The sequence below is a fragment of the Bos grunniens genome, chromosome 23, assembly GCF_055505025.1.
Source record: "Bos grunniens cultivar Pamir isolate PY7600 chromosome 23, Bosgru_T2T1.0, whole genome shotgun sequence".
Taxonomy (NCBI): Eukaryota; Metazoa; Chordata; class Mammalia; order Artiodactyla; family Bovidae; genus Bos; species Bos grunniens.
The window spans coordinates 12,305,211-12,317,257 of record NC_141187.1 but is presented as its reverse complement, the minus strand read 5'-3'; the positions used below and the strand labels follow the sequence as shown (position 1 = coordinate 12,317,257).

At 48.1% G+C, this 12,047-nt stretch overlaps 1 protein-coding gene across 6 annotated transcripts in view; it reads left to right on the top strand.

Moving 5' to 3' along the window:
* The first annotated feature begins 348 nt into the window (after positions 1-348).
* LOC147346706 (uncharacterized) overlaps positions 349-12,047 on the top strand; it is a 67,647-nt gene continuing 55,948 nt past the window's right edge. Inside the window, exons 1-4 of one of the 6 annotated variants that reach the window (XR_015153135.1) lie at positions 349-440; positions 536-626; positions 896-953; positions 1,471-1,865. The gene's annotated coding sequence lies outside the window, so the exon portion shown is untranslated. Of the gene's footprint in view, positions 441-535; positions 627-847; positions 954-1,470; positions 1,866-12,047 lie in introns of those variants that run through there. The other 5 variants (XM_086371471.1, XR_015153131.1, XR_015153132.1 and 2 more) reach the window with 5 other exon arrangements.

Genomic DNA, 12,047 nt, shown 5'->3' with positions numbered 1-12,047 from the left:
ACTCTGCAATTCTATCTCTTTAAGACCCAGAGCTCCCATGCCAAGCCTACACCATGATCCTCAGAGATTTCAGGGGTGGGGAAACTGGATTGAACATGCTGACATACAATAAGCAAAAAAAGACCTCAGCATTTTTGCCTCGCCTGGGTGGCTCCAGCCTTTTTTTTTTTTCCTCCTCTCTCTCTCATTTATTTATTACTATGCTATTCCCTGGCCCCGCTGCTGTGTCAATACTGATAAAAGCAAATCGCCCCACAAACAGGTGCAGCTGAAGCTGCCCCTTGGACAGCTGCCAGGGAATGTGATCGCTCAGCTGGGGTGACCTGCCCCTACCCAACCCCCTTCTCAGGTTCCAGTCCAGGGCATGTGTCCTTGGGCAGTTAATGTCAGTCTGTGTGTTCAGAGCCTGGCATTTCAGTTGGCATCATGGACTCAAGCTGGTGGGTGTGGTGGGGTGGGGTGGGCCTATGCAGGATAGGGCGCCTCCAAGAGTTATCAGCCAATCTATTTATTTCCTCTTTCTGTTTCTTCCAAGAAATTCATCATCTGATAATCCTATGTCACCAAGTCCCTCTTGCAACTATTTGAAAATATTTTCGAAGAATATCACTGCCTGATTGTTCTAGGTAAGAAATATTTTTTTTCAGACCTACCCACTTCCAAATTCACTCATACACTTGGAATTTAATGATCTAAAAGACATCTTCTGAGTACCTCCTAGGGCTGAGCTGAGAGGTCATCTAAACAAATATCTTGTGAGCCAACCTTGTTATCCAGAATGCGTTTTGATGCTTCCAAACCATGTGACTTGGACTCGTTTGAAAAAGATTATATTTCATTCCCCCTCCCCCATTCCCGTGTTTTGTCCCTAAGCATCCTTTCCCCACTTCCCTAGGGCACTCGCCTTTCCGGAAATGCCCTCGCCCAGCGGGCAGCCTCCACATCCCGAGGAGGTAGGACTGGGACAATAAGGCGGTGGCCGGCGGGCCTGGGGCCGGGGGCTGGCTGGGTGCAGGGCAGGGGCTGGAGCCGCCAGGCCGCCGGACAGCCGCAGAGCAGCGCAGCTCCGGCCGGGAGGTGGTTGCCATGCAAATAAGGCGGCGCCGTGGTGGGGGGGTGGGGGTGGGGAGCTCCCCTTACCCAGGGGCCCTCCGGTTGCCAAAACAGACCATTCCCCAGAACAGTCGCCTAGAAACGGGCGCTGTCATAGCAGCCTGTCTAGAGGCCAGCCAGCCGCGCTGCTGGGAGGAGCTGGGTCAGGTTGTTCAGACCTCCGCGGCACCCCCTCCCCACTGAGTCTCTACCTCAGGGAAGGGAGTGGTGGCTTGGGCCTCTCCTTGGAGCTAGGGGAGGGCGCTAATTGGATTGGAACACTCCAGAAACACATCAGCTGCTCCTCCCTGGGGGAAACGGGTGGGGGTTGCGGGGTGGGGGGCGGGGGGAGGCTGCAGGCTGTCTTTGTGATGACAGGTCTCAGCCTCACCCTCCCAGCTGCCACGCCCTGACCTGGTCCTCACCAGCTTCTGCCCACCCAGAGCCTTTCTGGGGCACAATGGCAAGCTCTTCATGGAGTGGAGGATGTAGGCGTGGATCAGAGAATCGCCAAAGTGTGATCCAGCCATGATAAAGAGGTGCCTGATGCTCTCGAAATTGAAGATGGTGATCTGACCTGCTGTGAAGCAGTCAGGGAGGATACAGGTTCGCTGCTGCTGCAAGGCCGGTACCTTAGCTACTTGGTCCTTCAACACACCCTTTCTCAGCAGGCTTCCCTCATCTGACCCGTCCTATGCTGATATGCCATTCTGAACCTGCGAGCCATGACTTTCCTATCTCATTTGTCACTAAGAAACCTTCTTGTCACTTAAGTGTGCTTCTTGCCTCTTATCAATTAAACTATGGTATAAATTTCTAAGGGGGCTTCCCTGGTGGCTCAGATAGGAAAGAATTCACCTGCAGTGTGGGAGACCTGGGATCAATCCCTGGGTTGCGAAGATTCCCTGGAGGAGGGCATCACAACCCACTCCAGTATCCTTGCCTGGAGAATCCCATGGACAGAGGAGTCTGGCGGGTTACAGTCCAGTCCATGGGGTCGCAAAGAGTTGGACAGGACTGAGCGACTAAGCACAGCACTGCACATAAGCTTCTAAAAGGCAGAATCCGTGTAATTCTGCAATGCCGCACCTTGAAGAACAAGATAGATTTTAACAAATCCCTTTAAATTTAAGTGCCAGTGATCTTTATCATCCTGAGAAGCCTCTAAGGTTACCTTTGCAGTAACTGTTTTAGATTGCTCTCAGAGAATACTTGAGATTGTTGATTAATCACTCAGTTCTGTCTGACTCTTTGCAACCCCATGGACTGTGGCCCACCAGGCTCCTCTGTCCATGGGATTTCCTAGGCAGGAATACTGGAGTGGATTGCCATTTCTTTCTCCAGGGGATCTTCCTGACCCAGGGATCAAACCCATGTCTCCTGCAAGTATCCTACATTGCAGGCAGATTTTTTACTGCTGAGCCACCAGGGAAGCCCATTTTTTCTGTTTGTTGGTTTTCCCCAGATCATAAATCCTACTTCTCAAAGTAAAGGCCAGAAATGTGCTTTCTTAGACTCCCTTGCAGCTAAGATATAGGTGTGTGACCTACATTCCACCAATCAGATACAACAATATGAGACTGATTTGGAAGAGAGCAACTGAGGAAGCAGGGACCCAGAAAAGGGGGTGGGGGAGGCACCTCAACTTTAGAATAACAGAGGAGATGCTTGGGGATCCACCCAGTTGAAGGGAGTGAGGTGAGGCAAGTTATAGAATTCATGCTGATTGACAGCTGCTATGGTAGCTTTGCTGGAAGAGTACCTCTGGGGGGTCTGGCTGTCATCTCTGAATACTGGACCTTTGTAGCAATCATCCCTTCTGGATTCTGTAAGCCTCTTAATCTTTTTAAGTAAGTTCCTTTTCTGTTAAAGTGGATTCTGTGGTTTGCAACTAAGATCTCTGATACAGATGGTTGGACTGATGGATGAGTAGGTGGGTGGAAGTGTGGGTGAAGGGTGGGTGGGCACCAAAATATTGAGTGATTTTTCTGGGGGAGAAGAGATTATAGGCTATTTTTTCTCTCTGGTTGTCTTCTTAGTTTCTTCCTCTTCTTCTTTTTTTTAAACAATGGAATGATGTTACTAATATAATAATGAAAAGCTATCAGGAACCCAGACCTAGGAAAGCTCAAAGTCCAGTGCAGTGCAGATCAGCACGGTGAACGTGCAAGCCAAGTCTGAACACTGGGTGTTCCAAGCCAGGATGAACTCTGGAGATGCCATGACTTTGGACTCAGATCCCGCTGTCTCAGCCAGCCTGCCCTACCACCAGCAAAAAGCCTGCTGGCTTTCTTCTCCCCTCTGAACCCCACACCAAAGGCTGTGCCCACCACTCAGAGGCATGCACTTGGCTCATCCTGCCTTGTGACATTGTTCCTGTTGTTACCCAACAATCCCATTTTACCATGAGCAAGGATGACAAGCACATTTGTGACTCATCCCATATTGTTCTGCCCTCTCCCTGCTCTGGACTCCCAGCGGCACTGCCTGTCCCTTGGCTGGCAAGTACCACAACCTTGCTCTGCAGCTCTTTTTCACATGGGCACATCCCGTTGCCCAGCACAGACTCAGCTCCGTGGAGGCTGAGACTGCAATTAATGTGATTTTTGCACAGGTTTGCAGGATGAAGGATTTTATGATATGTCTATAGAAGGTGAGAATCATATGGTTTCTTTTCACTTTGATGACTTCACCATAGCAAAATTATAAGCTTTTGCAGACAGAGGCCTTTTCCTTCCTTCCTTCCTTCCTTCATTTGTTCATTCATTCAGCACATAGTGAGTAACTATGATGTGCCAAGCACTGTGCTGTGTGCTGGAAATTTAATAAGGCATCAATCCTCTTCTTAAGGTGTTCACAATTTAATAGTAAGAAACAGATATATTGGCAAATAAACAGGAAAAAAAGTGATAGAAGAGTTCAGATAGGCAAGTGTGCAAGGTAGAGAAGAGAGTGACTGGTTGAGGACAGAGCTTTTCCATAGGAATAATATCAAGGGCTCTCTCCAGGACAGCTCTGTCCTCAGTACAGTGCTTGACCTATGCTCATTCACTTAATCCTTACAATCCAAGGCAAGTGCTATTATTACCCCCATTTTGCAGGTGAGGAAACTAAAGCCTGCTGCTGCTGCTGCTGCTAAGTCACTTCAGTCGTGTCCAACTCTGTGCGACCCCATAGATGGCAGCCCACCAGGCTCCCCCGTCCCTGGGATTCTCCAGGCAAGAACACTGGAGTGGGTTGCCATTTCCTTCTCCAATGCATGAAAGTGAAAAGTGAAAGTGAAGTCGCTCAGTCATGTCCGACTCTTCGCCACCCCATGGACTGCAGCCCACCAGGCCCTTCCATCCATGGGATTTTGCAGGCAAGAGTACTGGAGTGGGTGCCATTGCCTTCTCCAAACTAAAGCCTAGAGAGGTTTAATGTCTTAGAAGTTTGCGTGCTGGTGAGCTGCAGGGCTGATTTGTGCACATACAGCTCTCTGCTCTAACAGTGAGTGTAACTGTTGTGCCGTACTGCCCTGAATGAATTCTGGAAAGGGGAGTAAGTGATCACTAAGCATGGTGGCCTGCTGCACAGGACGGGGCACAGAGTGGCTCGTGCCTGTTCTGTTCTGCTCAGGTGGGACACAGATGCATAGGAGAATGGTGTAATGCAGGGATGGCCACTCAGCGACAGGTGAGAACTCACTGCCACAGTCTTGGACTTTGGTTGTTTCCTTTGTTCTTGGTGGTTAATTGCAGTGCTGAAGAGTGGCGACCTAAACAGAATTGTGAGGTTGGCAGAATGGGCTTCTCCTCCTCAGGACTGGATCAGGGGTACCCCTGGCTTTGGAGTCACAGGGACTTGGGATCCTGTCCCAGCCCTGCAGCTGACTGGCTGAGTGACTTTGAGTAAGTCACTCACCATCTCTGAACCTCACAATTCTTGACTGTTAACTGATGATAATGACCTCAGTGCTGACGTAAGATTAAATGAGATAATGCATGTAGATCAGTTTAGAACTACTGCCTAGCATGTACTAAGCTGGCCCAAAATGGGATCTAAGTTCCAGTCCCTTGTCTACAGCTCCAAAACCTAAAAAGCTCTGAAAAGGAAACACATTTGGCAACAAAACCTGTCCTGAACCAGTGCAAAGTTAAGTCTTTCTTTAGTTGCACCTAGCACTTTTCACTTTCATGCCTTGGAGAAGGCAATGGCACCCCGTGTCAGTGTTCTTGCCTGGAGAATCCCAGGGACAGGGGAGCCTGGTGGGCTGCCGTCTATGGGGTCACACAGAGTCGGACACGACTGAAGTGACTTAGCAGCAGCAGCAGCAGTATCATTTGCATTTTCAGAAAGGGAAGCGCAGTTCCACCTAGTATAATGACCCATTATCCATACACTTTATTACAGAAATATCAATGCATTTGAATATAAAATGCAGCCCACATCCTACTAGAGGCATTACAAAGTATATACTACAGACACCGTGTTGCTTTTCTAAAATTAAAACCAAAAGCCCTGAATTACAAAGCACACCTGACCCCAAAAACACCAGATAGGGGGTTCGGATTGGCATCAGCTTCCCTCTGGACCACTCTCTCTACTTCTGATCTACTTCTTAATCCCAATTGCTCAAATGGTCCTTGGCATCTGGAACCAACCATTGGTTCCAACAGAAATACATGTCCATCCACACACCCTTTGGGCTTCCCACAGGCTTGCCTCCTGCAACCAAGTTCCTTTGCTCCCAATGACTCCTCCACTCTACTCTCTGCCAAGCCCATACAATTTGGGGGCTCTTTTCCCATACCCTGGTAGAGAAGATGGACTTTGGAAATGTGTCCTCCTCTGACCTGCTGTGGCAGTATGGTCTCAGCAAGTTATTACCTGCCCATGAGCTGCAGGATTATTGCTGGAAGTCCCTATCTGTGCTCCAATATTGTCTGCTGACTGTATAAGCAATGTCTGGGATATAAATGTTGTGCTGCTCCTTTTCAAGTTTGTATTGAAGCTTTGGTCGTTTTCCTTCTATGAGTTTCCCCCAGTTGACTAAAGCCCAAAATAACAACTCCCTTCATGTGCAGGATCACAATAATTTCTGATGGGAAAAAGGAGTCCTTGTGTTGGAGCAAGTTGGAAACCCCTGAGCTGGGCTATCCAGACCGCATGTCATTTCCCCTTTAACAGACTGGGAGTCATGAGACCTGAGGTCAGGTTCCAGCCCCTCCCCTGGCTGGCTGGCTGATCTTGGGGGCAGCCCATGTGACTTGCAGAGCTTTGGTTTCCTCATCCTGGGGCAGAGATCATAGAAATTATTTGGCAGGATTGACAAGAAGATTAAATGAGATAATGAAAGGGCTTCGAAAGCTGATGTGTTGCACAAACACATCTTAAGGACTGTTGTCATCTTCTCACACATACTGTCAGCTTCTTAAGGGCAGGGGCAGTGTCTTCTGTTTTTACCTTCAGTTCCCTCAGTGACACCCCCCCAACCCCCGCCCCAGCCTCTATCTCCTGCCCTCAACACAGTTCTATGGAGATGACCTCGTAAGAACACTGAAGTGACTAGCACTGTGGCTTAGCACTTAGAAGTTGCTGGATACATGGCAACTGATCCCTACGCGTGCACTGTCATACAGACAGGCAGTAGAGGGCAGAGGTTCAGTGCATGGACCCTGGTTCGAGTCCTCTCTCTGCCATGTGCTGAGTTTGGGCAAGGTTGGCACTTACCTGCCCTGCCGTCCTCATCCCTCACAGGTGCCTGATGAGAACAGCAGCTAGTTCTTGAGGTGGTTGTGAGAACTGAAGGAGTTGAGACTATGCCAAGCCAGGCGCAAATCAAGCCCTCATAGGCATCAGCTGTTGTTATTATTTTACTAATTGTATCCCAAGGTGGTGCAAGAAGATCATGAGAAGAAATCTAGCTCTTGGGTTTTGTTTAGAGTTGAAAAGGTCTTCAAAGGTGGTCAGAAGCTCAGGGCAGGCTCTTATGGTCAGCACAAATAGTGTAGCTGTGAATACACTTGAGCATCATTCCCCCCAGGTGTGGGCTAGATCCCTAGACCAGACATTGTTGGGTAAAAAGTGTGCATCTTTAGCTTTTGGATAAATATCACAACTGTGCAACACACACATGTTTCTGTTCGTGATCCTTCCCACCAGAATAAGAGAGCCTGTTTCCTCATACCCCAATGCACCCACATTTTTAAGTGTAAATCTTATTAATTTCTGACTTGTGAATATTTGCAAGATGCACAGAATTCAAAGAGGTACAAAGGGCATACAGGAGCACACAGGGGATTTCCTGTCCAGTGGTTAGGATTTCATGCTTTCACTGTCACGGGTGACGGTTCGATCCCTGGTCTGGAAAGTAAGATCCCTCAAGTCGTGGGTTGAGGCCAACAAACAAACAAACAAACAAAAAACAACCACCTGAGTCCACTCCCCAGAAACACAAACTTTGATCTCAGCCTGTCTGGTAAGTGGAAAGTGGTGTCTCATTAATACATCTCACTATTGTATTTATGTGAAAACAAACTGGAATGTATTGGAGTAGAATGTTGTATTTGAATGAACTTGAAGATAAAACTGGAGACTTCAAAGACATGCTCAAGGGTGGGGCGGGGTGGGGAGCTGCTTCCGGCTGTGCCCCCACCTGTTCTAGGGGAGAAACTTGGTACAAGTCTGAGTTAGCCTATAAGATGAAAGCCTGAGGATGCCCCCTGCTCCCTTTGATTGTACTGGGGCTTTCCGCATCACCCCAGTCACCTGCTTGCAATCCTTCCCCCTCGGCCACCACCTTGCTGTCTGACCCTGAGGCAGTCGCCTCTGCTCTGGGCTTCAGTTTTCCTTGAGGGTGGAATGATTTGAGAGAATAGCATTGAAACAAGTATATTGGTGGTTTAGTCGCTAAGTCGCGTCCAACTCTTGCGACCCCATGGAGTATAGGCTCCTCTGTCCATAGGATTCTCCAGGCAAGAATACTGGAGTCCGTTGCCATTTCCTTCTCCAAACATATATATTATCATATGTAAAAGAGATGACCAGTCCAAGTCTGATGCATGAAGTAGGGCACTCAAAGCCGGTGCACTGGGACAACCCAGAGGGATGTGATGGGAGGGAGGTGGCGGGGGGGGGTTCAGGACGGGGGAGGAAACATGTACGCCCGTGGCTGATTCATGTCGATGTATGGCAAAAACCAGCACAATATTGTAATTAGCCTCCAATTAAAATAAATAATTTTTTTTTTAAAAAGAAGGGTTGGTCTAGGCCCCCATTTCAGGTGTAATATTCCAGGACTGTTCAACTAATTCATACTGAGGTGTAGATGACTGATAACAGCTTAATTTATTACCTCTCCTGTGGGTGGGATCATTTTAAGAGATGTAATTTCTCATCCCCAAAGAATGAATGTGCCTGTTGCAATTTCAGGCACGGTCACAGGTGAGCGGGGGAAGCTGTAGGGGAGGGGCACCTCACCTGGCATTCCTCCAGTGGTCACTGGTTTTGGGCAGGGCCTGCTCCGGCCGGGGTGAGGGTGTCGGCCCTGAAGGGATGGACGTGCCCTTTGGTTTCCCTGCAGAACTCACATCACACTTGTTTCTGTTTGGCACTGGCCAAGAGTAGGGTTTTGTCATACAGAAAAACGCTTCATCAGGGAAACCCTCGTGTGTGGCCTGGAAAGCTACCCTATCCCCTGGGGCAGGGGGTGCAGCGGGCAGCGGGGGGCGGGGATGGGGGGCGTTTAGCAGCTTGACTTCCAGGTTCGCAGGTCAGTTCCCATCCTGGGCAGAGTGGGCCGTCCGCATTCTGCCAGAGCAGGTGGTCCCTCCACACCTGGATCCAAGATGGCTTTTCGCCCAGGGAGAAAGAAGGTGCCAAACGCTGTCTGGTTTCATTTTCTGTAAGGAGGTTTGGTTTGGCTTCTGAATTTTCAGGGAGGGTGTGAGAGAGTGGGTGGCTCGTAGCCACCGCAAGCCCATCAGAAATAAGAGAACCGTTTCTCTGAAGTCAAGGCCAGCTGGTCTCGTACGGCGTACAGTGACGTAGCCCAGCGCATCTGCCTTCCAGTCCGCTCAGGGGGGCCACTTTGTCCCCACCCGCTGTCTGGGGCTCCCTGCAGTGGAAACAGCTGAGGGAGTCAGTCTGTGCTCCAGCCAAGGCTGCGGTAGGTGGGGATGGAAACCAGGGACTCTGGTCAGCAGCTCCACTCTCTTGGCAGTGCTGAGAGGTCTGGGCCAAGTCCCCGGGGAGGACGTCCCTCACTCTCTGTCAGAATCCTCACCTCCACATCCCTTCCTCTTTTCTGAGCGGGGCAGTTTCTCAAGCCCTGTTAATGCTTAACCCATGAGCCTCACCGTGGACAACAGAGCTCCAGGCCCTCCCTACTTAACTTGGGGTCTGTGACTAGCAGTCCTGGCCTCACTTAGGAGCTGGTTGGAAAGGTAGCATTTCAGGACCCGCCCTAGGGTGCTGAATCCAAATGTGGAGTGTTACAAGATACCAAGTTGGCATGTGAGTGTTAGGGATGCTGCGTGTCCTGAGGAGGCAGGAAGGAAAGAAGGAAGTAGTAGAAGGTCCCTGGAGAGATCTCCTCTGAGAGGCAGATACCCCCTCAGATCTGTGCAATGGCGGGGGGCGCGGTGGACACAGGAAAAGGCTAAGGAAGACCCTCTAGGAAAACACACTGAAATAGGTAGTTGCCTTGAATGATTTTGGTTTTAACTTCATTTTTACTAGGCAATTCATTACACAGTTAAAATTCTAAGGTGCAAAAGGGTATGGCAGACACAGTTTCTTTCCCACACTTATGTCCCAGCCACTTCCCCTCAAAGGTAACCTCTGTTACTAGTCTAGAGATATGAGATATTATGCAATAAAAGCACATGTGCACGCTTGTGCGTGTTTATGTGTGTTGTTGTTAATCATCAGATCCTTTTTTTAAAAATTCAAATGGTAGGTGACGATAGTGCCTAGACCTTGCTTTCTAAACTTATCTTTAAAAAATTATGTATTTATTTTTATTTTTTGGCCTCACCACGTAGCGTGAGGGATCTTAGTTCCCCTACCAGGTATCTAGCCCTTGTGCCCTGCCTTGGAAGCATGGAGTCTTAACCAATGGACTGCCAAGGAAGTACCAGTATATCTTAAAAAAATTTTTTTAATCTTTTAAAAGAATTTTGGCCGCTCCATCTGGCTTGCAGGATCTCAGTTCCCCAACCAGGGATTGAATCTGGGCCAAGGCATTGAAAATGCTGAATCCTAACCACTAGACCACCAGTGAATTCCCGTCCTTAATATATTTTGGAGCTCATTCTATATCAATATGTAAAGAACATCCTAGATTATATTTCAGCTGAATATTATTCTACTCTAAGGATACGTGCTAAGTTGCTTCAGTTGTGTCCAACTCTTTGCGACCCTATGAACTGTAAGCCCACCAGCTCCTCTGTCCATGGGGATTCTCCAGGCAAGAATACTGGAATGGGTTGCCATACCCTTCTCCAGGGGATCTTCCCGATCCAGGGATCAAACATGTCTCTTACTTTTCCTATATTGGCAGGCAGGTTCTTTTATCACTTGAACCTTAGTTTATATTGCCATGCCCCACTGATGTACTTTGAACACTTTTGTTTTAATGTAGCTTAATCTTAATCTTAGAACCTGGGAGGTTATTCAGTTCTAGCTTAGAAATTCTTTCATAGAATCCTACTCCACTTCCGAGACTCAGGTCAGTGTTGCCTCCTCTGGGGAGCTCTACCTCCTTCTCCCATCATCCTGACAGGTACCTTTGCCAGAACTCTAATCACGTGATATTATCAAGGGAAAGGCATGATAACATTTCCTTTTGTATTCTCTCACCCTGTGTTCCAACAGAGTAGGTGCTCAATGGATGTGAATGAAATTGAACTGATCATCCCTAATAGGGAAACCCTCCACATTCTGCTGCTTGAATACCTCTAGTGACAGAGATCTCACTTCCTGAAAAGTACATTCTGCCTTTGAGAGACTGTATCAGAAGCAAAGTACATTTCTTCTATTAATAATACAACAGGGGATAATAATACTCCAGGGGATCTTCCTGACCCAGGGATCAAACCCAGTTCTCCTGCATTGCAGGCAGATGCTTTACCCTCTGAGCCACCAGGGAAGCCCCAGTAATACAACACAGAAATTTAATTCTTCTTCCAGATATATTTAAGATATATATATATTTCTCCAAACCACTCACTTTCTCTGTGGGTCCTGCTTCCAGACCCTTCTCCTTCCAGTAATTTCGTCCATACATTTTTTGGCTTATAATGTAACCCTTAAAAAAAATGATGTGTGATCACTACACACTTATTAGAATTTAGAATTTGTTGTTGTTAGTCACTACGTGTGTCTAACTCTTTTGGGACCCCATGGACTATAGCCCTCCAGGCTCCTCTGTCCATGGGATTTCCCAGGCAAGAAGAGTGGAATGGGTAGCCATTTCCTTCTTCAGGAGATCTTCCGACCCAGGGATCAAACCTGAGTCTCTTGCTTTGGCAGGCAGATTCTTTACCACTGAGCCACCAGGGAAGCCTATGATGGAGTGTGTGCTTAGTTGCCTAGTGGTGTCTAACTTTTTGTGAGCCTTGGGCTGCCATCTATGGGGTCGCACAGAGTCGGACACAACTGAAGCGACTTAGCAGCAGCAGCAGCATCAGGACTGTAGCCCACCAGGCTCCTCTGTCTATGGGATAGAATACTACTCAGCAAAAAGACTAAATTAAAAAGCAAACAGATTGACATACTTAACAACATTGATGAATCTCAGAATAATTATACTGAGTAAAATAAGCTGGATGAAAAATAACAAGAATTAGTGCTAGGTGATTTCATTTATTTAGAATTCTAAAAAATGCAAACTGATAGTGACAGAAAGCACCTTAGTGGTTGCTCAGGGATGTGGAGGTGGGGAGGAGCGAGAGGAGGGATTATGAAGGGCA